The sequence below is a fragment of the Hyperolius riggenbachi genome, chromosome 2 (assembly GCF_040937935.1).
Source record: "Hyperolius riggenbachi isolate aHypRig1 chromosome 2, aHypRig1.pri, whole genome shotgun sequence".
NCBI classification, from domain to species: domain Eukaryota; kingdom Metazoa; phylum Chordata; class Amphibia; order Anura; family Hyperoliidae; genus Hyperolius; species Hyperolius riggenbachi.
The window spans coordinates 328,589,822-328,613,591 of NC_090647.1; the positions used below are offsets into that span (position 1 = coordinate 328,589,822).

Sequence of the window (23,770 nt, forward strand, 5' to 3'; positions counted from 1 at the left end):
AGTGAAGGCGCCATCAGTGACTTGATCCCATAGTAGCGTGCTGTGCGTAGAGTGGTGGATCAAGCTGTAGAGGAGCGTGAACAGGAAGATTTGTTGGAAAGGAGTGTGAGGAGGAAGATTTGTTGGAAACATCACCTGCAGCATCATCAACACCTGCGGCATCACAGAGGAGGGAGGCGGAGGAGGAGTCGTCTGGGGAAGAGGAGTCAGAGGAGGAAGGTGGCTTTGAGGAGGAGGCAGAATAGCAAATACAGCAGGCATCGCAAAGGGCTTGTGCTTCTCACCTTTCCCGTGGTATTGTTCGTGGCTCAGGGGGAGGAGAACTTACCTGACATCACTGAGGAAGAGCAAGAGGAGATGGCTAGTAGGTCGGCATCTGACTTTGTGCAGATTGGGTCTTTCATGCTGTCCAGCCTGTTGAGGGACCCCCGTATAAAAAAAACTCAAGGTGAATGACATGTACTGGGTGTCAACGCTACTAGACCCTCGGTAAAAGCACAAAGTGGCGGAGATGTTACCAAATTACCAGAAGGCAGAAAGGATGCAGCACTTGCATAACAAGCTGGCAACTATGCTTTACAGTGCGTTTTAAGGGCGATGTCACAGCACAACGGAATAAAGGTGCCAATGCCAGTAATCTTCCTCCTCCTCCCATGTCCACGCAGGCAAAGACAGGATGCTCTAGCAATCTCATGGTGATGTCGGACATGCGGACATTCTTCAGTCCAACGCCTCGCCTTAGCCCTTCTGGATCCACCCTCCACCAACGCCTTGACCAGCAGGTAGCCAACTACCTGGCCTTAAGTGCGGATATAGACACTCTGAGCAGCGATGAACCCCTGGACTAATGGGTGCGCAGGCTTGACCTGTGGCCAGAGCTGTCACAATTTGCCATCCAACTTCTGGCTTGCCCTGCCTCAAGCGTCCTGTCAGAAAGGACCTTCAGCGAGGCATGGATCCCAGAGGGCTACTGCCTGCCCGAAGACTAAGTCAGGCCCAGTGCACACCAAAACCGCTAGCAGATCCTCAAAACGCTAGAGGTTTTTGGAGCAGATTTCAGAGCAATTCTAGGCATGTTTAGAGACGTTTTCTAAACATGCCTAGCGTTTTTGGAGTGTTTTTGTGTAGCAGATTACAAATATTGTTACAGTAAAAGCTGTTACTGAACAGCTTCTGTAACAAGAACGCCTGGAAAACCGCTCTGATCTCTGATCTTTTCCTGAGCGGTTTGTGCTTTTGCTATACTTTACATTGAGGCAGAAACGCTTCTGCAAACTGCAAAAGTGCTGCAGGACCCACGTTTGAGGTTTGCTAAAAACCGCAAACCGCCGGTGTGCACCAGCCCATTGAAATACAGTAGCCAAGCATTTTCCAAGGTGGAAGCGGTTTGCAGATCGCTTCAAAAACCGTTCGGTGTGCACCAGGCCTTAGTTCCCACACACATCATCTATGCCTACACGCCGTGTGACTGCCTGCCCCAAGACTAAGTCAGTCCCCACACAGCATCTCTGCCTGCAGGCCGCTTGACTGCCTTCTCTGCCAACACCAGCAGGGTCCAGGACTGCAGGTGGATTCCTGAATTTTTAAGAATTATAATTTTTCTGGTGCGTGTACATGCCTGCCTAATTTTTCTGACTGCACTGCGGCTGCAACAACAAAACAAAAGGCATGTACATGTGTCAATTCCCCTTCGTGTCCATTACCTTGCTGCGGCGAAGGGGCTTGCATATAACAATGAAGCAATGACCTATATGAGTGTGTTGGGGGGCACACCCAAGAAAATAAGGTTGTTGCTTCATTGTGGACAGACCAAATTCGATCAGCTGGACAGTTACTGTTGTTCTGTTATTGAGCTACCTCAGCCCGACCATATGGGCTGGAAAGCCGTCATCACCTGCACTCTCGCCCACGTGCGCACCAGCACGGCCATCTGTTTGCGGTGCGTTACACAGTGAGTTTAGTCTGTCAGTGTGAAGCAGTACACTACTTACACTACCTGATCCATGTATACACACGCAAGATGTTTTCAAACACTTTAGGCCTCCAATTTAGGAATGCAATGCGATTTCTACCCTTTGGGGATTATAACCCTGCTGTGCGTCAAATCCGTAATTTTCCCCGGGACTTTTGGCGTGTATCTCACTCCGCCATGCCTCCCTCCAGGTGTTAGACCCCTTGAAACATCTTTTCCATTACTTTTGTGGTCAGAAACAGTGTTTGTAGTTTTCAGGGCTCGTTCCCACTATCGCGAATCCGCATGCGTCCAACGCATGCGGATTCGCACATGTAATGTGAGTGGATGGGGCTGTTTCCACTCCTGCGGTGGCGTTGTGCGTTTTTTGTTGCGGAGAAAAAACGCACAAAAGAGGCAACGATTTCGCCTGCGTCGGGAATCCGTGCGAATCGCCGCTAATGTATTTAATAGTAAAAACGCATGCGTTTGTTACATGCGTTTTTACCCGCGATTTCGCGTGCGATTTCGCACCTTTTTCAATTTTATTTTGCCCTGGCAGTGTCATGGTTAATTTCGCATGGCACCCTGCCATGCGAAATCGCACGCGAAATCGCGGGTAAAAACGCATGCAGAAACGCATCCGCATGCGTTTTTACAAGCGTCGGAATGCCGGCGAATCGCGTCGCAACAGTGGAAACAAGCCCTCAAAGTTCACCTGCCCATTGAAGTCTTTTGCAATTCGCGATGTTCGAACTTTTGCGGAAGTTTGCATTCGCGGTCTGCGAACTGAAAATCGGAGGTTCGAGCCATCTCTAATAGTGTAACTAAAATATCTAATTAAAACTATAAACACTATCAGCGTTTGTTGAATTTTTTTTTAAGCTTTTGCAAATCGCGATTTTGCCTTAGGCCTTGTTCACATTATCAAATGCAGATGTCTGTGCATTTGCAACGCAACGCACACTATCTGCATTTTCATCCGTTTCACCGTTCATCCCATTCACTACAGTGAATTGGTCACCAGTGTGTTTTGGGCAAAAATGCATGTAACAGTGCGTTATCACAATTGCTGTGTAGCTCAATAGTGAGAATGTAACAGTGCAATATTTGCATTTCTGATGCCAACACACAGGGCTCTATTCATAAAACCTTACCGTAAGTTTTCCGCTCAAAACAGCGGATTTTCCCGTCCATTTAGCAAAGTGGGCATTCATAAAAGCTGTTCCCACATGAAAATCTACGATCCCCCAGCAGAGCGAGAAATTTCCGCCTTCTCTAGTGTTTTTCTAGATTTATCTAGAAAAAAGTAACAAAATGGCCATTCATAAAGTTTAGAGGAAGCGGGTTGTGGACGGGAAATACCGCTTCCTCTGATTTTGCGGATTACATACAAGTGAATGGGACAGACCTCCCAGAGAGAGCAGTGCACGGAGGGACTCTGCCGGCTGAAGTGTTTCCGCATGTCTTTCGACAGCTTACCGCCAGCTTTCAGCGGGAGATCTCCGCTCTGCTATCGCAGCTGGGAAGATTTTTATGAATGACCACCTAGAAGTGTAAAATACCGCTGCGGTATTTTACCTCCAGGATTTTTTTCCGACTCAGAAGTTTTATGAATAGAGCCCATATAGTGTTAATGAGACCTTACTGCATTTGTGGTCCAGTGGTTAGTAGTAGGTGTTCATTATCTTTTTATGTTTGCCTCTTTGTATATAATGTAGCATTCAGTCTGAAACGGTCCACTTTGGGGTTTAGTCATGGTAAAATTGGAAATCTATAAAATAATTTTTCCATATGACCCAGTTTGGTAGTAGGGCAGGACAGGCCTTTGAAAAGAACAGATAACTGAGGTTACAACTGGTATTATTCTATCTCTATGTTGGCAGAGATTTTATTAAGACTCTGGCTTGAAATGTAGGTAGTTGGTGACATCATCTTTTTAAAGTTGTGGGAACATATTTTTTTTGTATCCACATAAGTGCAAATAAATTCCACTGTCAGCTTTCTCCACAATACCAACTTTCACCATAACGCTCACGAAGATGAGCCATCATATACAGCCAGGCAGCCAGCAACGTGCCATCAGACAGGATGTGACCTAGAGACCATTACTAAAAAATAAAAAAATAACTCAACTGCTACAAGGATAACAAGTAGGCATCAGAATCTGAACAAAATGCAGTGTACCTACACTGATCCTACTTGCTTACCTTTTTTTTGGGGGGGGGGGGGGGGGGGGGGAGGGGACCGTATACATACATAATAAGGGCTCCTTTACACTACAACTCGAAATGCGATTTCGGTATGATTGTGTTGCGATTTTCACTGGATGCTAGGAACACAAGGAGAAAATGCAGGACTTTGCAGAATCACATCGAAGTCACATCGCAATCAAATTGCAACAGAATTGTGTGTAGTGTGAAAGGTACCCGATTTCCCACCCTGGCTACTCTCTGAGGATGTCCATGCTGCATAGAGACAGCCACGACAATCTGTTTCAAAGTGCCACAGTGGTACTGCCCCCTCACCCCATATGACCAGACTCCTGCCCTCTTCTCCCACCCCTTCCATTCATGCTAAGGATGATGGGTGGGGGAGGGGGGTGGAGTCTTCATAGCCTGGGTTTAAATATGTCACATGCAATGAAGTCATCAGCCACTCAGAGGGATCAGCTGAGAATGTGAAGAGACAGATGTGGATATGTACCCTGAAGATATTTGAGTAGAAAGTGACAGTTTCATAACCTTTTAAAGCAAAATCGGATACTTATCTAAAGCGAGAGAAGCCTCAGGATCCTATTGAGGCTTCCCTCGGTTGTCTGCCATCCCCCGTCGCTGAGCACGGCTCCCCCCCCCCTCCAGATTAGCGAAAAGGCATTGATGCTAATCGTATCGGTGCCGCGCGGCTCCTTTTCCAGATTCATGGCAGTAACCAACAGAGCCATGTGCTCTGTGTTACTGCGCATGCACAGGTGGGCTCGATCTTCAAATGCTCATCCATAAATGCAGAAAAGGAGCTGCATGGCCATGATGCGGAGGGGGGCCATGCTCACCAAAAGGTTACACCGGACCACCGAGGGAAGCCTCAATAGGATCCTGAGGCTTTCTTTTCTTCTTGGTGAGTAGAGTATCTGTTTTTTAACCCGAGCTTTGGCTCGCGTTTGCTTTAACCACTTGAGGACCACAGTCTTTCTACCCTTTAAGGACCAGAGCCTTTTTCTCCATTCAGACCACTGCAGCTTTCACGGTTTATTGCTTGGTCATACAACCTACCACCTAAATGAATTTTACCTCCTTTTCTTGTCACTAATACAGCTTTCTTTTGGTGCTATTTGATTGCTGCTGCGAGTTTTAGTTTTTATTATATTCATCAAAAGACATGAATTTTGTCAAAAAAATTACTTTTTTAAACTTTCTGTGCTGACATTTTTCAAATAAAGTAAAATTTCCTATACATTTGAGCGCGAAAGTTATTCTGCTACATGTCTTTGATAAAAAAAAATCCATTCAGTGTATATTAATTGGATTGGGTAAAAGTTATAGCGTTTACAAACTATGGTGCCAAAAGTGAATTTTCCCATTTTCAAGCATCTCTGATTTTTCTGACCACCTGTCATGTTTCATGAGGTGCTAAAATTCCAGGATAGTATAAATACCCCCCAAATGACCCCATTTTGGAAAGAAGACATCCCAAAGTATTCACTGAGAGGCATGGTGAGTTCATAGAAGACTTTATTTTTTGTCACAAGTTAGTGGAAAATGACACTTTGGGACAAAAAAAATAAAATAAAGTTTCCATTTCTTCTAACTTGCGACAAAAAAAATGAAATCTGCCACGGACTCACTATGCTCCTCTCTGAATACCTTGAAGGGTCTACTTTCCAAAAAGGGATCATTTGTGGGGTGTGTTTACTGTCCTGGCATTTTGGGGGGTGCTAAATTGTAAGCACCCCTGTAAAGCCTAAAGGTGCTCATTGGACTTTGGGCCCCTTAGCGCAGTTAGGCTGCAAAAAAGTGCCACACAATAAAAGTTGCCTGGCAGCCCCTGCTGGTCTGTTTGGCTGCAGAAGTGTCTAAACAACACCAGAAACAAGCATGCAGCTGTCAGATGTGACAATAATGTCAGAAACAGCTTATCTGCTGCATTCTTGTTCAGAGGCTATAGCTAAAATTATTAAAGGCAGAGGGTCAGCAGGGCTGCCAGGAAACTGGTATTGCTTAAAAGGAAATAAACATGGCAGCCTCCATATACCACTGACTCTCTTCAGTTGTCCTTTAACACAGAAGTACAAACTATGGCACCAAAGTGCATGGGACAAATATTCACTGGAGTTTTCTTAGTTCTCAGGCTAAACAGTTTCTAAATGACTATCGTGTAGTACATGAAGGATTAAAACAACTCAACACACACTTTTTTGAAGATGTTTAAGTATTAAATCAGACACTGACCTCCATGATCAGATCACCATCAAATAGAAATTATTTTGTTCTCACAATTGAGATCTCTAACTACAGTAAAGTGAAAGAACAGGCATACATTCTTATGATTACATGTCCGGGACAGGACACATATGTACCTACACTATAAACACGTATCACGCAACTACAGACAAAAAACATAAAGCTAATAAAAGAAATATACACATATTTCTTCGGCCTGGTTTCCCAGCAGGCGCCAGAGTTACCAAGGCAACCAGGCTCCCTGTTCTCCCTCCTTCTCCTCCTCCTCTTCCCATGATGCAACGAGGCAGCTCCAAGTCCCCCCAGTGCGCCGCCATGTTGTCGGAGTGATAGGCAGCGGTAGGGAGACGGCTCCGGGGGAAGAAAGAGACATTGACCCAATCCGAATCCATCCTCCCGCTCCGCCCGTGAGTATCACCTCGGTACTGTCACCGGATTGTGCTTGAGACGTCAGACTTTCTCTATCGGGCCTTATTGCGTGTGTTTGCAGCTCCGGAAGGGGGAGACGGGTGTTCGAAAAGGGGCCGGTCTCCGAGACTAGGTCCTCCCCCTGCCCATGTTTTGAGGCCTCTATTGTTACGGGAGTTGGGGGGGTGGGAAGCGGATTAACGCAAGTACGGAAAATTAAACTCCTCTAATTTGTTGTAAAGGCTTCCGTGGATCGATTGCCGCTGTATGTAATTGTTTTTTTCCGCTTCTGTGGAGGCTGCCGTGCCATAGCTAGGGTCTTTGTGCCATGGGATCAGCTGCTCATCAGGAGGGCCTAGTGCTAGCCCTGTGCGTACTCCACAGCTCTGGCCATGTAAGACGGCTTGGCTAGATAGGTTAGGTTGCATCTTGTTTGGCTTGATCTCTTGTTTGTGGTTTGGATCTGACTTTTTTCTGCTCATGTGTGCGAATGATGGGGCTCCTGCACGTATAAGTAATTCTATATGTAGTTGTGTTGCATACACCTAATAAAGTATTGTCTGGCTGTGGCTTATTCTTTGGCCTATCAGTCAGATGAATTGAGTGCATGCATATGCAGCTGAAACACTTATGTCAGAGGAGGAGGAGCAAGAGATGGTGTTTGATGTGATGTTGTCACTTGTTTGTGCAATTATGTTCCCTTCGAGTAACCTGAAGGGGCATGTTTAGGAAAAGGTCTTCCTTTATTTGTGTCATGTATTTGTATGTTACTTCATGTAAAGTTTCTGGAATGTTTTTACAGGTCAGTTTCTTTTCTCTTGCTGACTGAAAGTGATCTCTATTTTACCATTTTTTGTGTGTTTATCTGTGACCATTATTTATTCACCCACAATTTATTAAAATCATAAACTTTGTAGGTAACACTGCACCTAACTGCCAAGTATTTTGTCATAACATGGAAGTGATTTTAGCTTCAAGACTCTTTTAATTTACACTTTTACAGTGTTTAAAACTAAAGATAAATAATGACTTCACTTTAACACAGATTTTTCTATTTCAGGAGCTGGATTTAGGCCTCTTTCACAGTGGGATGTTGCGTTTGATGCGACGTTAAAGTCGCACAATGTGCCCCTAACCCAGCGCATGTAGGTTATAAAATTGGACGTTTTGTACAACGTTGTGTTTCTTGGTTCGCCGTTTTCGTTGCATACTGATGGAACGAAAACAGCGCATGCACCTTACTGAGCATGTGCAACACACAACGCAGCAAATGTATTGCTAAACGCACAGCATGCAGCACTTTCTAAATAGTGCTACACGTTACACACAACACAACGTGTGCACTGTGAATGTCGCACAGACTTTGTATTGCTGTGCGTTAGTCTGCGTTATAATTTTTTTATAACGTGCGACTTTAACTTCGCACTGTGAAAGAGGCCTTAAAGGAGGCAAAACAAGACCTTTGCATGGGGGTTTATCAGATTTGTTAGCAAGTGATTAATCATTCATTCTCAAATCTGATAAGTCCTGTGCAGTTCTGGTTCAGGATCTGCTAGTTCCAGCAATTGTAGATTAAAGAAAATACTGGCAAGACAAGTTGCAAATGTTTTGTATAGAATAACTTTTCTGTGCCTTTTTCTATCCGCTGTTGTTTACTTACGGTACTTTGTATCCATTAAACACCTGCTTGTTTGTTGCTGTGCTTAGCTTGTCTGAAGCCAACTATGTACTGACATCCATTAGCTTATGAATGGCAACATGCATCAGGCTTTATGATGTCATGTTCACTTTGCCCACTACAATCACAGCACCACACCCTGCAGTTTCAGTGTATTTGGTGGGTTTTTTTCCCCTTCCAAAAGTCAATTGCCACTTGCAACTTTTGAGATGCGTGTTAAGTGATTTCATGGTAGTAGCAGTAGAGCATTGTATTGTGTTAGTCATAAGTAATAAGTAAGACGTTTTGAATCAGGATGAATCCATTTTTTGGCTAACTAGGGCTCCCTGCACACTGCAAATCCTTTTTTCCCGATTTTCAATTCCGATATTTCCCTGAATACATTCAACAGAAAAACGGATCAAAAAATGCAGCATGAAGTAAAAATCGGAATCGGATGTAAAAACAGAATTAAAAAGCGGAATCGCATGCAGTGTGCAGGGAGCAAGCAAGCTTTCATCTATTTTGCCTTCACCAGATCTGAATTCTGTATGATGACAAGATGTTGGAGCACACATTGTACATGCAAGTCAAAAGGGGATACATACAGCAGATTTCATTGGAAACATAAATGCATGCCATTAAGATGCCTTAATTGAAAGAAAACATCCAAACATAAGTTGTTCAGTGACAATATGAGCTTGGACATAAAAAGCATTCTTACACATTTTGTATGCCTATTCTAGATATAATGGTAGCATTCCATATTCAATACAAAATTAGTTATAAATTAGCTAAAATAATTTGAAGTTTTTAATGTGCACTTAGGCCTAGTGCACACCAGAGCGGTTCGGCTGCGGTTTGCGATCCGCTTGCGGGTGCCGATCCGCTAGGGTAATGTATTTCAATGGGCTGGTGCACACCAGAGCGGGAGGCGTTTTGCAGAAACGCATACTCCCGGGCTGCTGCAGATTTTGGATTGCGGATGCGTTTCTGCCTCAATGTTAAGTATAGGAAAAATGCAAACCGCTCTGAAAAACGGCACTTCAGAGCGGTTTTTCAGGCGGTTTGTTACAGTAGCTGTTCAGTAACAGCTTTACTGTAACAATATATGAAATCTACTACACCAAAAACTCTTCACAAAACCGCAAAATGCTAGCTGAAATGCTACTGAAAAAGAAGAAAAAGCGTTTCAAAATCTGCTAGCATTTTGCGGATCTGCTAGCGGTTTTTGGTGTGCACCAGGCCTGAGAGGACATATGCATAATGAACTGCACTAGAATCATTTAGGTGTATGCAGTTAAAGAGTCCAAGGGCCATATGCAATTCGGTTTTTCACCTGAGTTTTCTCCTAGGAGATAATTTTTCATCTTCAATTTTAAATAACTTTCCAGCTCTTTTCAACTAAAAAAGTACCATAAAGTAGGTGAATAAGTACTATCAAAATTATTTTGAGTATTTTCTTGCTTTCTGGTGGCTTAAAAGGCATTTTATTGACAAGTTTAAAAATATCACCTAGGAGAAAACTCAGGAGAAAAAGTGAATTGCATATGGGCCCAAGTGAGAAAAAAAAATAAAACGCCTTTCAAGTATTTAGTCTCTGGGGTCCAATTGGGAAGTATGCTACACTACCTCAGTGTTCTCCCCAGGCTCTTTTAGCCGGGTGCTCCACCCGGCTAGTTTTGGTGAGCACCCGGCTGTCATCGGCTCAACTCCACCTCTGCTGTAAGCAGAAATGTGCAGAGAAGCACTGGCCCTGCATTCTTTCATCTCGCCCCACCCGGCTACATTTTCATGCCACCCAGGTACTTTTTCATGCCACCCAGCTGGAAAAAAATTCTGGGGAGAACACTATACGTGTTAGGGTGACAATCAGCACAGGAAGTGTCTCTTGCTCAGAATTTTGAGAAAACCCGCTAAATGCAGAGGTGAACTGATTTGTGCAATTCTGCCCTGGCACGTTTGAGATGCAGATATCCATTCTTTACCACACATGCAGTAACGTGGCAGCTCTGTTTCCTGCGTGAACTGTCACACAGTGAATGAACATCATAAGACTGCTTTCACATGACACCTGCTGCAGTACATCTTTCCACAGCAAATTGCAACAGACCTCTTATTTGAATTCGCATACGTGCATGGCGGTTTTATCAACTGTGCTATATACCGCAATGCCTATTTTTCTGCATAGTGATGTGGATTGTCGTTCTTCATGTCGATGGCACACCTCCATACCTGGTCACAGCAGACAGTGCCTCGAGACATGTATAAGTAGTGTTTAGCATTTGCATTAGTGCTGCGTGTATATGAAAGCTGTTGTATTAATTCTACATTTGTAGGCAAGTACCACAGGGAGATACAAATGTGTAGCAAACAATACCTGTAGTAGCCATGCAGAATAGCTGAGGTGTGTGAGTTGCAAGATAAATTTTGACAGGTAAAGCTGTTAACTCAAAGATGATGGTGAGGGGCAGATTTTCTGACTTTTGTTGCACACTAGTCCAGCAGTTGCATTTGGCTAAAATCCAAGCTCTATGCAGTTTGGAACAAAGTTGGAAAATTAGCACTTCTTGATCATCTCCATTCACATTCAGCATACATCATTTCAGTATTCTATACTTTAAAACAAGAAGAAATGTTTCTGTGCTAATGTCCTGTCCTATACAGTTCAACAGATTTTTGTTTGCTAAGTCATTGATATAGATATCCAAACAAACCTTTAAAGAGACTCTGTAACAAAATTTTCATCCTTATTTCTTCTATCCTATAAGTTCCTATACCTGTTCTAATGTGCTCTGTCGAACTGCAGCCTTTCCTATTTGCACAGCGGCTGTATTATCTCTGTTATATGATTTTAATCTTCTCTCCTCTGTCGGGCTGAGGCAGTCAGGCTGGAATGTGCTGTGCTGCTTGTGATTTGATAGAAGCTATACACACCCTCTCCAGGCCCCCTGCACACTCTATGACTCACACACTGAGATACTCTCAGCGTATCACTTGCTATGCCTTTTGTTTGTAAACACTGGATAAAAATGGCAATTCCAAGCCAGGATTGCAACAGGGAGAGGCAGAAACAGCACAGAGGGGCCCAGGAGAACATGATGCATAGAATGGTATGCTTTTTATTGTAAGAATTTTAGAGTACAGATTCACTTTAATGCTCAAATCTATTTTTTGGCTCAAACGCTTGCCTGAATGTGCAGTATTGCTTGAAATTGAAAGCTTGGTGACCAGCCAAAGTTCATCAGTAGTTTAGAAGGCCTAATTTCATGATCATTTTGGGCAACAGTTTGGCATCTGTTGTCAAGCCATGCAGGTGATGAATATGACAAACATTGGTAACTGTGGAACATGCCAGATCTGGCACCACACTCAAGCAACCAAACACACCCAGACTGATACTCCTGGAGTCTCCTAGCTGGCTCTATTTGTCAATAAAAGTGCAAGTATTTGTAATATGAAATTGTAATAGCGCGTTTACACAGTGGGGACACTTAAAGGAGTCATCAGGCAATGATTTGTATGTAAAACACGCATGGCTGCGTGTTACTCATTTTTTTTGGGGGGGGGGGGGGCTGGATCGTGTCCTCTGTTCCTATCTGCAGTGGCTCTGTTTGCTGTATTTGGCTCCGGTCTAGGGCCCGACCTTGAGTTCGGGCTCCCCCGCGACCCAGAAGAAATAGCTTTCCACAGGCGCCGTAGTGCTTTACAATGTGGAGCGCAGGCGCATTTGGCTGGCATAGCGTGCGGACGTACTATTACGTACGTCTGTGCACGCCCAATAGATCGGCCGGAGGCGTGTTCCAGCTTGCCGTCCTCGCTCACAAGCAACACCCTCAGGGCAAACCCTCCGCTTGCGTACCCACCCTCAAACCCTCCCTTTAGTCTCCGCCTGCCTTTCCACATGTACAGCGTGTCTCATGCACTTGTTAGCTGTGCAGTGCGTGCGCACCCTGCTAGGCGGAGGCTGGAGGGAGGGTTTGAGGGCGGATACGCAAGCAGAGGATTTGGCCGGAGGGTGCTTGCGAGCGAGTACGGCAAACTGAAACACGCCTCCGGCTGCTCTATTGGGTGTGCACAGACACAGCGCTTGTAGGCTATAAAATTGGACGTTATTTTGTACTACGTTGTGTCTCTTGGTGCGCCGTTTCGTCGCATACTGATGGAACGAAAATGGCGCATGCATTACATTTAAAAAAATAAATTACGGAGCATGTGCAACACATATCACACAGCAAATGTATTGCTAAACGCACAGCAAGCAGCACTTTCTAAATATTGCTACACGTTACACACAACGCAACGTGTGCACCGTGAATGTCGCACAGATTTTGCATTGCTGTGCGTTAGTCTGCGTTGGACCATTTTCTAATGTGCGACTTTAACATCGCACTGTGAAAGTGGCCTAAAAGATACAAAACAGCATAATAACCTTTACAGAAAAACATTTCTTAGTTACAGCTAATATACTGCAGTGTTTCTACTTCCTGATTAATGGAAGCAAACATATTGTTAATAATTCCTTTTTTTTAGTATAGTGCTTTTCTCCTGTCGGACTCGAAGCGCTTGCGAGGCAGCCACTAGAGAGCACTCAATAGGCAGTAGCAGTGTTAGGGAGTCTTGCCCAAAGAACTCCTTACTGAATCGGTGTTGGCTTACTGAATAGGAAGAGCCGAGATTTGAACCCAGGTCTCCTACGTTAGAGGCAGAACCCTTAACCATCCACTACTGTTTAACCCCCTTGCCGTTACAATTCTGGCGGCAAGGAGGCAGCGCAGCACTTTTTCTTTTTTTTTTTTTTTTAAATCATGTAGCGAGCCGAGGGCTCGCTACATGATAGCAGCTGACAAGCGGCATCCCCCTATCCACTCTGATCGCCGAAAGCAGGAAATCCCGTTCAGAACGGGATTTCCTGCTGGGCTTCCCCGGTCGCCATGGCGTCATGGACGTCGGGACGTCAGAGAGAATCTCGATCCACCCCTCAGCGCTGCCTGGCACTAATTGGCCAGGCTGCGCAAGGGGTCTGGAGGGGGGGGGGGGGGCGGCACGACGGGTAGCGGCGAATCGGCGGGGAGCGGCGGCGATCGGAAGCTGCACGCAGCTAGCAAAGCTGCGTGCAGGAAAAAAATTGTGAAAATCCGACCCAGCGGGGCCTGAGAAATCCTCCTCCTACGCAGGTTACCCCGAGCTGAGCTCGGGATAACCGGCAAGGAGGTTAACAGCCTGTTCTTTCAAACAGGGTCGAGGAGTCAGAACATTTTTGGGTACCTGGAGTCGGAGTCTGTGGTTTCATAAACTGAGGAGTTGGAGTTGGAGTCGTTGGATGATTTTTGTACCAAATTCACGGGCCTTGAAAGTATAATGCTGGGCATACACGGCACGTTTCTGGATGCAATTATGCGCCAGATCGAGCCGCTGGCTCGACGTTGGCGCATCCCTGCTCGTCCACGCGGATCGATTGCTGCTAGACCCTGCCGGCGCTCCTTATCAGCCGCTCGATTCTCCGCTATTATCCGCCGGCGGGGAATTTATCCGGCAGGTCATCGGACATGGCGGATATTATCAATCGAGCCCTTCAGCGGCTCGATTGATAAGGAAAGAAAGTGCTGTGTATGCCCAGCAATAGACTAACAGAGAGAGAGCTCCGCACAGGAAGATTGTATACAGGTTGTAGCCTCTTTGAACCAGAGGTTTCCAGACCCTATTCAAAGTTCCAATTAGCACTGGTAATTACATAAAATCAATCTTCTTAATAAATATCATTTGTGGCAACAATAAAATCAGGACCACAGTGAAGTAAATTGGTCAGTTCAATGCATCCAGAGAATTTAAAAACATAAATTATAGCTCAACCTGTACGCTAAGGCTGCTTTCACAGTGGGACGTTACAGGCGCACGTTAACAGCAGCCAGTAACACAGCCCAACTCGCAGCACTGAAAAATTAATGGGCTGTTCACAGTGCCCACATTGCGTTGGAGTATAACGCAACACGGTAAATGAAAGTGCAGCATGGCATGCTGTGCGTTATACTCGTATGTTGCTGCGTTACTGTTTGCACATGCTCAGTAATGTCTGGTTTTTTTTTTTTTTTGGGCCACATGGCTAATTGATATTCACTGCACTGTGGTGTTTACTTCCTGGAGCGGCTGCTTTGTGCTACGATTGGCTGGCGGGACCACGTGATGCGGAGTGTTCCGATTACGTGGTCTCCACAGTCTTTTGCCGCATGTGCCGTTTTCGTCCGATAGTATGCGTCAAAAAGTATGCATCATGAACGCATAAAGAGACGCATAACGCGGCTCTATATAACTTCCAACTTCAAAGCTCACATGCGTTGCGTTAGGGGCACGTTATGCGACCTTAACCTTTGTTTACATTGAACGGCGTAAGGCAGATCGGCGATCCCCGGCCAATCAGCGGCCGGGGATCGCTGCCATGTGACAGAGGACATCCTGTCACAGGCTGCACAGGACGGATAGCATCCTGTGCAGCCCCGATCACCAGGGGGGACAGGTAGGAGAGGGAGGGGGGGAATTTCGCCGCAGAGGGGGGCTTTGAGGTGCCCCCCCCCCCCCCTGCAACATGCCAGCCGGCAGGAGCGATCAGACCCCCCCTGCACATCATCCCCATAGGGGGGAAAAAAGGGGGGGGGGCGATCTGATCACTCAGCATGCAACCTGATCTGTGCGGGGGGCTGCAGAGCCCACCCAGCACAGCTCACAAAAAACAGGGCGGGTAAAGGCTGGGTCCTCAAGTGGTTAAACGTGATGCTTTAAGCAATCCACCCCCTAGGGTTCCACTGTTGAGGCGATTTGTCTATTGCTGGCATTCAGAAAGCACTAAAAGAAATGCTCCAGTGGGACCCAGGCATTTGAAACTAATGCAGGCATGGACAGAATATGATGGAATTCAGGAGCTAGTCTTGGATTTTACCAGTGCTTATATAATTGATGTAGTATTATATAGTGGAACAAATCCCAGGAACCAGGGCTCCTTATATGAAGCTTAGGTTTTTTTTTGTCTTTTTTTGGGGAGGGGGGGGGGGGATGGGGGTAATTTATTAAAGAGGTTTTACATCATATTCCTTGTATTCATGAGGTAATTTCTGTTGTCTACCTGCTGTTTATGATCGGTGCCTAAATACAGCCATTAACGTGTGTGTATGTGTGTGTCACACTTCAGCTCTGCAGCCTGCACATCATTGACTATTGTGGCTTTGAGGAGTGCAGCATGGTTTTCTTTTACCTACCGCAGTAAACCCACTTGTTTCTTCTTGAGCTGTACTGGTGTTTGGTTGGAGCACAGTTTCCATTTACCTTTTTATACATGCGTGCATATGATGGCGCTGGCATCTGATATTTTGTCCTATTACAGATCCCTTCAGGTGCACACGGGAGGAGGAGAGCTCATGGAACAGTGCCAAAGCAGGGAGGGAAACCAAAGTCAGACTTACTGGCACCACGTGGCTTCTCTAAGCAGCTGAGCACTTTGTATCCCCCCACATCCCTAGCTACAGCTCATCCACACTTGTATCAATCCGTCCTACACAACACATGCCAGGATCTGTGCAGAACCGATCATTATTTGCCAACATGTCCAATAAGTAAATGATGAAGAAAACTGTTTCCAATTGGTTGCCAGAAGACTTTTCTCCAGATAAACAAAAGTTAGTTATTTTGATCGGATTGTTCCTGCTCCTGGATTCGGCAATGTCACTACTATAAACACTGGAAAATATCTTTAGGACCTCATTAATTAGAAGCAGCATTCTTCAAAAAAAACTGTATACAGAGATCTCTTGGTTGCCTATTGCTGATTACTGTCTGCAGAAATAACTTCTTGTTTTCAGTATTTCAAGCGGACCTGAACTCAAAACTTCCTCTCTGGTCTAAAAGATAATCAACCGCATAATAACCTTTAAAGAAAAAACATTTTTGTTACATCTGATATAAATCTGCAGTGTGCCTACTTCCTGCTATCATGGAAGCAGACATAGGGCTTGATTCACTAACCGGCGCTAATACGGAGTGACTTAGTGCCCGAAATGTAGCTTTGCAGGCACTAATTGCCACGCAAAGCTACATAGCGCACAGCCCAGTGCAGTGCACGCGCAGCCAGCAATAGTGCACGGTGCGACGATAACGTCGCACCTGCTGTCCTGTAAATGTCGCACCCAGTGCGACAAAAACCGCGCATCGGTGCGCCGCTTCGGGGGCACCCGATGCGCCGGTTTCGTCACTTAACTCCGTGGTTTGCGACCACTAGGTCTTAAAGCACACTAACCAACTTAGCGCTGGTTAGTGAATCAAGGCCATAGAGTTAACATCTGTGTTTACAAATTGGCTTGTCTGTCGAGGCAGACAGCTGAGAGATCAAATTACAGTTGTGATTAGTCACAGATAAGGGGGAATAAGACAGGCTAAACTCCCAAAATACACATATAGGGTACATTTCTCTGTTTTTCTTCTGTTCTGTGCAGGAGTTCTGGTCCACTTTAAATGTTCTTTACTTTTGTGTGTGTGAAGTTGTGTGCACATGCACAATAACAATCACCTGCAATGATCAGGACTCAAAGCCATGGGCAATAGTTTAGGGCTGAGTGCTGTACACACAAGTACAACCAAGCGAAACTTACCCTTCCTATAAAAGGGGAGGAAGGCTGCTGAAGGCACAGTACACTGGGCATGGAACAATATCACTCATCAATATCGTTTAAAGATCTGGTGTACATATGAGGCTTCAAGCTATGTGGGACACACATTTATCTTTGTGCACACACACTATTTCTATTACACTCATGTTCAGGGCTTGTTCATGTCACAGGCCGTGCAGACTGGCTGTCATTCTGCACTATCTCTGTCCCACCACTATCTGCATTTACAACCTGTTGTATGATGATGTGCAAAAATGTACCAAAATGCATCCAGGTATATTTTCTAGTGGTGAAGACAGGGTGAGCTACTCTTCACTATGAGCAACAGCTGTACTGAGTAGTGTGCACCTCTCAGCACTGTTGAGGGCCTGTTTCCACTAGAGCGATTCGCGTAGCCAATAAGTCAATGGGCCTGTTTCCACTTATTGGGGAATCTGTGCGATGGACTGTGCAGAAAAAATCTGCCCCGCAGAGCCATCAGAATTCGCACACCGCAAGGCTAGTGTGCGATTCGCATGTAATGTATTGTGTTTTCGTTATGCAAAGTCTCCATGCGAATTTGCATACATTTTCGTGTAAAATCAAAGTAAAAGCACACAGGCACTGACACGGTTAAAATCGCATACTTACAAAAATACACAATTTGTTTGTGTTTTCCGCAAAGAAATCGCACCGCACTAGTGGAAACGTCCCTGACTGTGAATGGGCCTTTTTTGATCATTAGGAGAACAGTTTTAGGATCAAGTGATTTACAGTCACTCTGCTCTGCTACAGCTGATCATCATGTGCTGTGGTGAATGAGTGTGGCTCTTAGCTGCATGGTGAACAGAAAAGGTACAATGCCACTCATTTGTTGCCTGTTTAGTGATTCTCCATGATGGATTGCTTAATGACAGCTGTCTGACATAGTCTCCTCAAACAAAACCCTTGGGTGAGCATTATATAGTGTGTATTAGGCTTTAGCTTTTTCTAATGCTAATTGTTTGTTTAAATGTTCATGTTTTGTGTACATTTGTCCCTTGATGTTGGCAGATTCTCTTCAGCGATTGGCCAAGGAAGAAAATCTTGACACTGTTTTAGTTTTCTCGGCACAATCTCTCATTCCTCTTCCCGTTTCCATGGAGCAGAAGCTGGGCTGGAAGCCAAGCAGCATGTCTGCACATTGGTGATAGACTGTTGCCTGAAATGATCAGGAATGAATATTCTGGGTGACAGTTAACATTTGTATGTAGTTTAACAAAGATAAATAGTGACCACTTTGCAAAGTTACTAAGTATATTCATATTGCACCACTCTGCTGTGCTTAATATGGACCTAACAAGGTGACAGCACCCAAAACATACAAATACTGTACATAAAAATAATTGGCTTCTCCATCACCCACAGAAAGTTTTCCTGTAGTGGTCCAACCTTGGTTTCTGTACTTTGGATATGGTACAGCTATGCATGGTGAAAGTGTTGGCGGTCATTGGCCGTGGTGAGAATCTGACATCCTATGGTGTTGGCTGCATCTCCTTTTTACCACCACATTGCATTTAGTTTGAAGCCCATGTAAGGCAAGACTAGATTCTCAGCACTCAGCGTTGAAAATTTTCCAGTATTGTGTGTTTGTGCTGAATCGGACCAGGATCCTATGCCTGTAGGTGGTTTTCAGGCAAAGCTCACTTGCTGGTTAGTGCAGGGTTGTGACTGCAGCGCTCTTCCATCCCTGTAGGATAAACAAGGATGCTTGAAGCTGACTGCTTCTCTTCTGTTGGCAGCATGAGTGTCCTGAGGGCACATTTGACAGCCCCCTGATTTGTGTGCCCAGCTTACTTGCTGTTTTTGTCTGCAGGTGATAGGTAACCAAGTGCCTGCCAACATTAACAGACATTAAGGTGGCCATACATCAGGCAACTTGGCCGATCGACCATCCAATTCGATTATTATAATTGAATTCGATGAAAATCTGTGCCGCCAAGTGCATGCCTGACTAGCAATGCAACAAATTTCCGGACGAAAATTGGTCGTATTCTCTATTGCGCTTGCTGCAAGATGTTGTTCGATCGGGTGCGCGGCGGTAACTGCGTGCACTTTCCCGACAAACAGGACGAAACCCCCAATGCTGTCCCCCTAATGTAAATGTTCCCCGTGTAAAGTATACATTACCTGTCTGTGGCCTTCGCTTGTCTCTCCGCTGGCTTCTGGGAGCATTCCCCTCCCCTCTCCATACATGAACGCCCCACGTGGTTTCCTAGTAAGGGCGTTTGTGACGTTATAAACGCGCCTTTACTAGGTAATCACGTGGGGCGCGCGTGTATGCGGTGGAGGAATCCCGGAATCCAGCTGGGGACAAGCGGAGGCCGCGGAGAGGTAACTTATACACTTTACACGGGGGGGGGGGGGGGCACATTTTACATTAGTAGCGAGGTGGCGCACAAGGCCGGTTCCCCAGAGATTTCATGCTGAAATTGATCGGTAATCGGCCTGTGGTATATGGGCTACTGTCAGATCTCTCTATCAGATTTGATAAGATAGAGATTTGTCTCTTGGTCGAATCTGCCCATACATCGCTAGATGTAGGGCTGCTTTTACAGATTATTGCCTGCTAAAAAAAAAACAAAAACTTGAGGGACCGTTCCACGTGGAAAACTGAAGCTTCAGCACTGCTGTTAATCAGAGAAACTCAATTCACGGATTGACATTGCTCTAATTACTCAGCTGACTATCGCTGTAATTACAGTCCTTGTTCTACATGGGGCTGTGTAAAATGTATTTACCTTTGTTTTTCTAATGGGTCCCCTTAACCACCCTGGCGTTCTGATTAAATCGCCAGGGTGGCTGCGGGAGGGTTTTTTTTAAATAAAAAAAAAACTATTTCATGCAGCCAACTGAAAGTTGGCTGCATGAAAGCCCACTAGAGGGCGCTCCGGAGGCGATCTTCCGATCGCCTCCGGCGGCAAGAGATAACACGGAAGGCCGCAATGAGCGGCCCTCCGTGTTTCGCTTCCCTCGTCGCCATGGCGACGAGCGGAGTGACGTCATTGACGTCAGCCGACGTCTTGACGTCAGCCGCCTCCGATCCAGCCCTTAGCGCTGGCCGGAACTGTTTGTTCCGGCTACGCTGGGCTCGGGCGGCTGGGGGGACCCTCTTTCGCCGCTGCACGCGGCAGATCGCCGCGCTGCAGCGGCGATCAGGCAGCACACGCGGCTGGCAAAGTGCCGGCTGCGTGTGCTGCTTTTTATTTGGTGCAAATCGGCCCAGCAGGGCCTGAGCGGCAGCCTCTGGCGGTGTTGGACGAGCTGAGCTCGTCCAGACCGCTCAGCAGGTTAAAGAGACACTGAAGCGAAAAAAAACGATGATATTATGATTTGTATGTGTAGTACAGCTAAGAAATAAAACATTAAGATCAGATACATCAGTCTAATTGTTTCCAGTACAGGAAGAGTTAAGAAACTCCAGTTGTTATCTCTATGCAAAAAAGCCATTATCTCTACGACTTTCAAAGTTGTGGAGAGGGCTGTTTTCTGACTTTTATCATCTCAACTGTTAGTTAACTATTTACTTTTCCTCTGGCAGAGGACAGGTCATTAGTTCAGACTGCTCTTAAAGAATCATTTTGAATGCTGAGTGTTGTGTAATCTGCACATATTCGAGAATGATGCAATGTTAGAAAAAACACTATATACCTGAAAATAAAAATATGAGAATATTTTCTTTGCTGCTAATCTTCTAGTAATTATTCATAGTACACAACCAATTCATTATATCATATATTTTTTTTTTTTGCTTCAATGTCTCTTTAAAAATGACGTCAGTTCAAATCATGCCTGCAGCTCCACCTCCCAAAAGTGGTGCATTTAAAAGAATAGCGACATGTAACTTAGCCTTGGTCTTATTTCACAGTCTGGTTGGTGGGGAGACCATAGTAATTACCTCAATAAATCTCAGCTGTGCTGTGTGGTAGGTGTGTTCTGTAAAAATCCTCTTGCAGTTATGACTTCTAATAGAAAATCTCAGTTGTGCATGAAGCCTTATTAAGGGCCTGTTTCCACTATGCGCAGATTGGATGCAGAAAAACTGACTCCAATGAAAGCCTATGGGCCTGTTTCCACTAAACGCGATTTTTCTGATGCAGATTTTCCCATAGGCATTCATTGGAGTCAGTTTTTCTGCATCCAATCTGCGTATAGTAGAAACAGGCCCTTAGTGTTGTGGCGGAGTCAGTCCCATTTTAAGTATTTTGTTCTGCCGGTACAAGTTTTTTGTTCCCTTTCAGAAGCGTTAATGTTTTGTATTGTTAAAGTCAAAATTTTTGTATCAAATTTAGATATAATGGCCTCAATTCACAGAGCTTTATCAAACACTTTATCAAACGTTTGATAATTTTCCTCATGGGTAAAATCTAATTTTGAATTCACTGAGGTGTTATAGATTTATTGATCATTTCATCGATAAAACATTCGATAAACCTATAACACCTTAGTGAATTCAAAATTAGATTTTACCCATTAGGTAAATTATCAAACGTTTGATAAAGTGTTTGATAAAGCTCCGTGAATTGAGGCCACTGTGATCTAAACAAGCTGACACAGTGTTTTCAGGACGGTTTTAAAGGGGCACTATGGCGAAAAATTAAAAAATTTAAAATATGTGCAAACCTAGACAAATAAGTGTGTTTTTTCCAGAGTAAAATGAGCCATAAATTACTTTTCTCCTATGTTGCTGACACTTACAGTAGGTAGTAGAAATTTGACAGAAGTGACAGGTTTTAGATTCGTCCATCTCTTCATAGGGGATTCTCATCAAGGCTTTTATAAAGATATTCCCCAAAAAGGATTTAAACAATGATGCTAGCCAGCCTCCCTGTTCGCTACACAGTTGTTTGGCAGTTGGACAGAGCAAGTGCTTTTGAAAATAAATCTCTGAGAATCCCCTATGAAGATAGGAGAAAAGTAGAATAGGAGAAAACATAGGCAAACATCAGCAACATAGGACAAAAGTAATTTATGGCTCATTTTACTCTGGGAAAAAAACATACTACTTATTTGTATATGTTTGCACATATTTTAATTTTACAATTTTTCGCCATAGTGCCCCTTTAACAGTGTTGTTATTATTATTATTTTTTTTTAATCCTTAAAATGTGTGCATAGAGGTCAGCCCTGTTGCATTTCTATTTAACAAAAGGTGTAATTGGCAAACTATTTTTCACTTAGATATGTTCTCTGTTATGCCTCGTACACACCATGCTATTTCCCATCAGATGGGTTGAATAGATGATTTTCGACAGGCCCAATCTGATTTCCAATCGATTTTGTATAGAAGTGATTTGGAAAATTGATTGTAAATCTGATCAAACCAGTCAGAAATTGAAGGGTGTGTACCAGGCATTACACATCACAGCTTTTCCGTTAGTTTTTTAAAAAATATTTTTATTTGTTTTATTGATGCATGAATATAACAGAGAAGCATCATGATCACAGCGCATACAACCTTATGCAAGATAGATAAAGAAATACAGTAAAGGGGCCCATACACTCAGCCGATTTTCTGGCCGACCGATCGATCCCGATCGATCGATTGCAAATCTGTTGGCCAATCGACCGATCGATGGCCGATTTCAATCGATTTCGATGGATTTCCATCGAGCTGGCAGGATGGAAAATTTAGGTCGATCTGATGAGATTGCTTATCAGTTTGCATTGGCCTTAATGGAAATCTGATGGCAAAAAAATGCCATCAGATAGAATTCCAATAGATTTCAAACTGAAATCTATTGGAATTCTATCCTGGTAAAAAATGTTCTAAAAACGCATCAGATAGATCATCAGATGCATTTCTTATCTGCTGCCAATCTGACGAGTGTATGGGCACCTTAAAAGTGTAAGCTTGAACCAAGGGAAAAATTTCGATGAGTCTAAAGCGTTGCAAAAGCAATTAGTATCTACGTCCTGTCTCATAAACATTTAACATTTAAGACATAGAAGAAATCAGTCATGAAAGGATCTATATCACTCAGAGACCTTGTACTAGAATAAGCAGAACCTTATCTTACATTAAACAGTAATTACCCCTCCCTGACTCATGCACCCTAATTTTTTTAGTGTTGATAAAGAAGAAGAAAGGAGAGAAAATAAGGAAAGAAAAGGGAAAGGAAAAAAGAAGAGAAAGAAAGACATAGGATAAAGGTTAGAGGCGTATGGGTATGCCACCTCCCTCATACGCCTTCCTTACCTCCTGTCTGGCCAGTTCGCTACTTATATATGGGCAGTAGTTGTACTATTCGGGATCGAGCAGAGAATTGCCTTCGTCAGATAAAGTGAAAAACTAGCATCTCCTCCAAATTTCCTTAAATTTTTCCTCGCGATTTGTGGCCAGGTGAATAATTTGCTCCAAATGCTTCAAATAATTCAGCTCCTTTAGCCAATCAGAGATTGTGGGAACGTGGGTAGATCTCCAGAACTTAGGAATTGTCAGCTTTGCAGCCGTGAGGATATGTCGAATCAGAGATTTTTTGTACATTTTAATAGGGCAAGGTATTTTTAGCAGTAATAAAGTAACTGCATCATTTGACACCTTTATTTCACTGATAGCTTCAATAATTTTACAAATTTTAGTCCAGAAAAGTTGTAGTTTGGTGCAACTATGCCAGATGTG

At 44.3% G+C, this 23,770-nt stretch overlaps 1 protein-coding gene and 1 long non-coding RNA gene across 11 annotated transcripts in view; one reads left to right on the plus strand and one right to left on the minus strand.

Moving 5' to 3' along the window:
- LOC137546626 (uncharacterized) overlaps positions 1–7,058 on the minus strand; it is a 111,237-nt gene extending 104,179 nt beyond the window's left edge. For 2 of the 4 annotated variants that reach the window (XR_011026306.1, XR_011026308.1), the window contains exon 1: positions 6,400–7,058. This is a non-coding gene — a long non-coding RNA (uncharacterized lncRNA). The remainder of the gene's footprint in view (positions 1–6,399) is intronic. The other 2 variants (XR_011026309.1, XR_011026307.1) reach the window with 2 other exon arrangements.
- Positions 6,708–23,770, plus strand: part of PUM1 (pumilio RNA binding family member 1) — a 108,081-nt gene continuing 91,018 nt past the window's right edge. For 6 of the 7 annotated variants that reach the window (XM_068269299.1, XM_068269302.1, XM_068269303.1 and 3 more), the window contains exon 1: positions 6,708–6,818. The gene's annotated coding sequence lies outside the window, so the exon portion shown is untranslated. Of the gene's footprint in view, positions 6,819–7,031; positions 7,085–23,770 lie in introns of those variants that run through there. The other variant, XM_068269300.1, reaches the window with a different exon arrangement.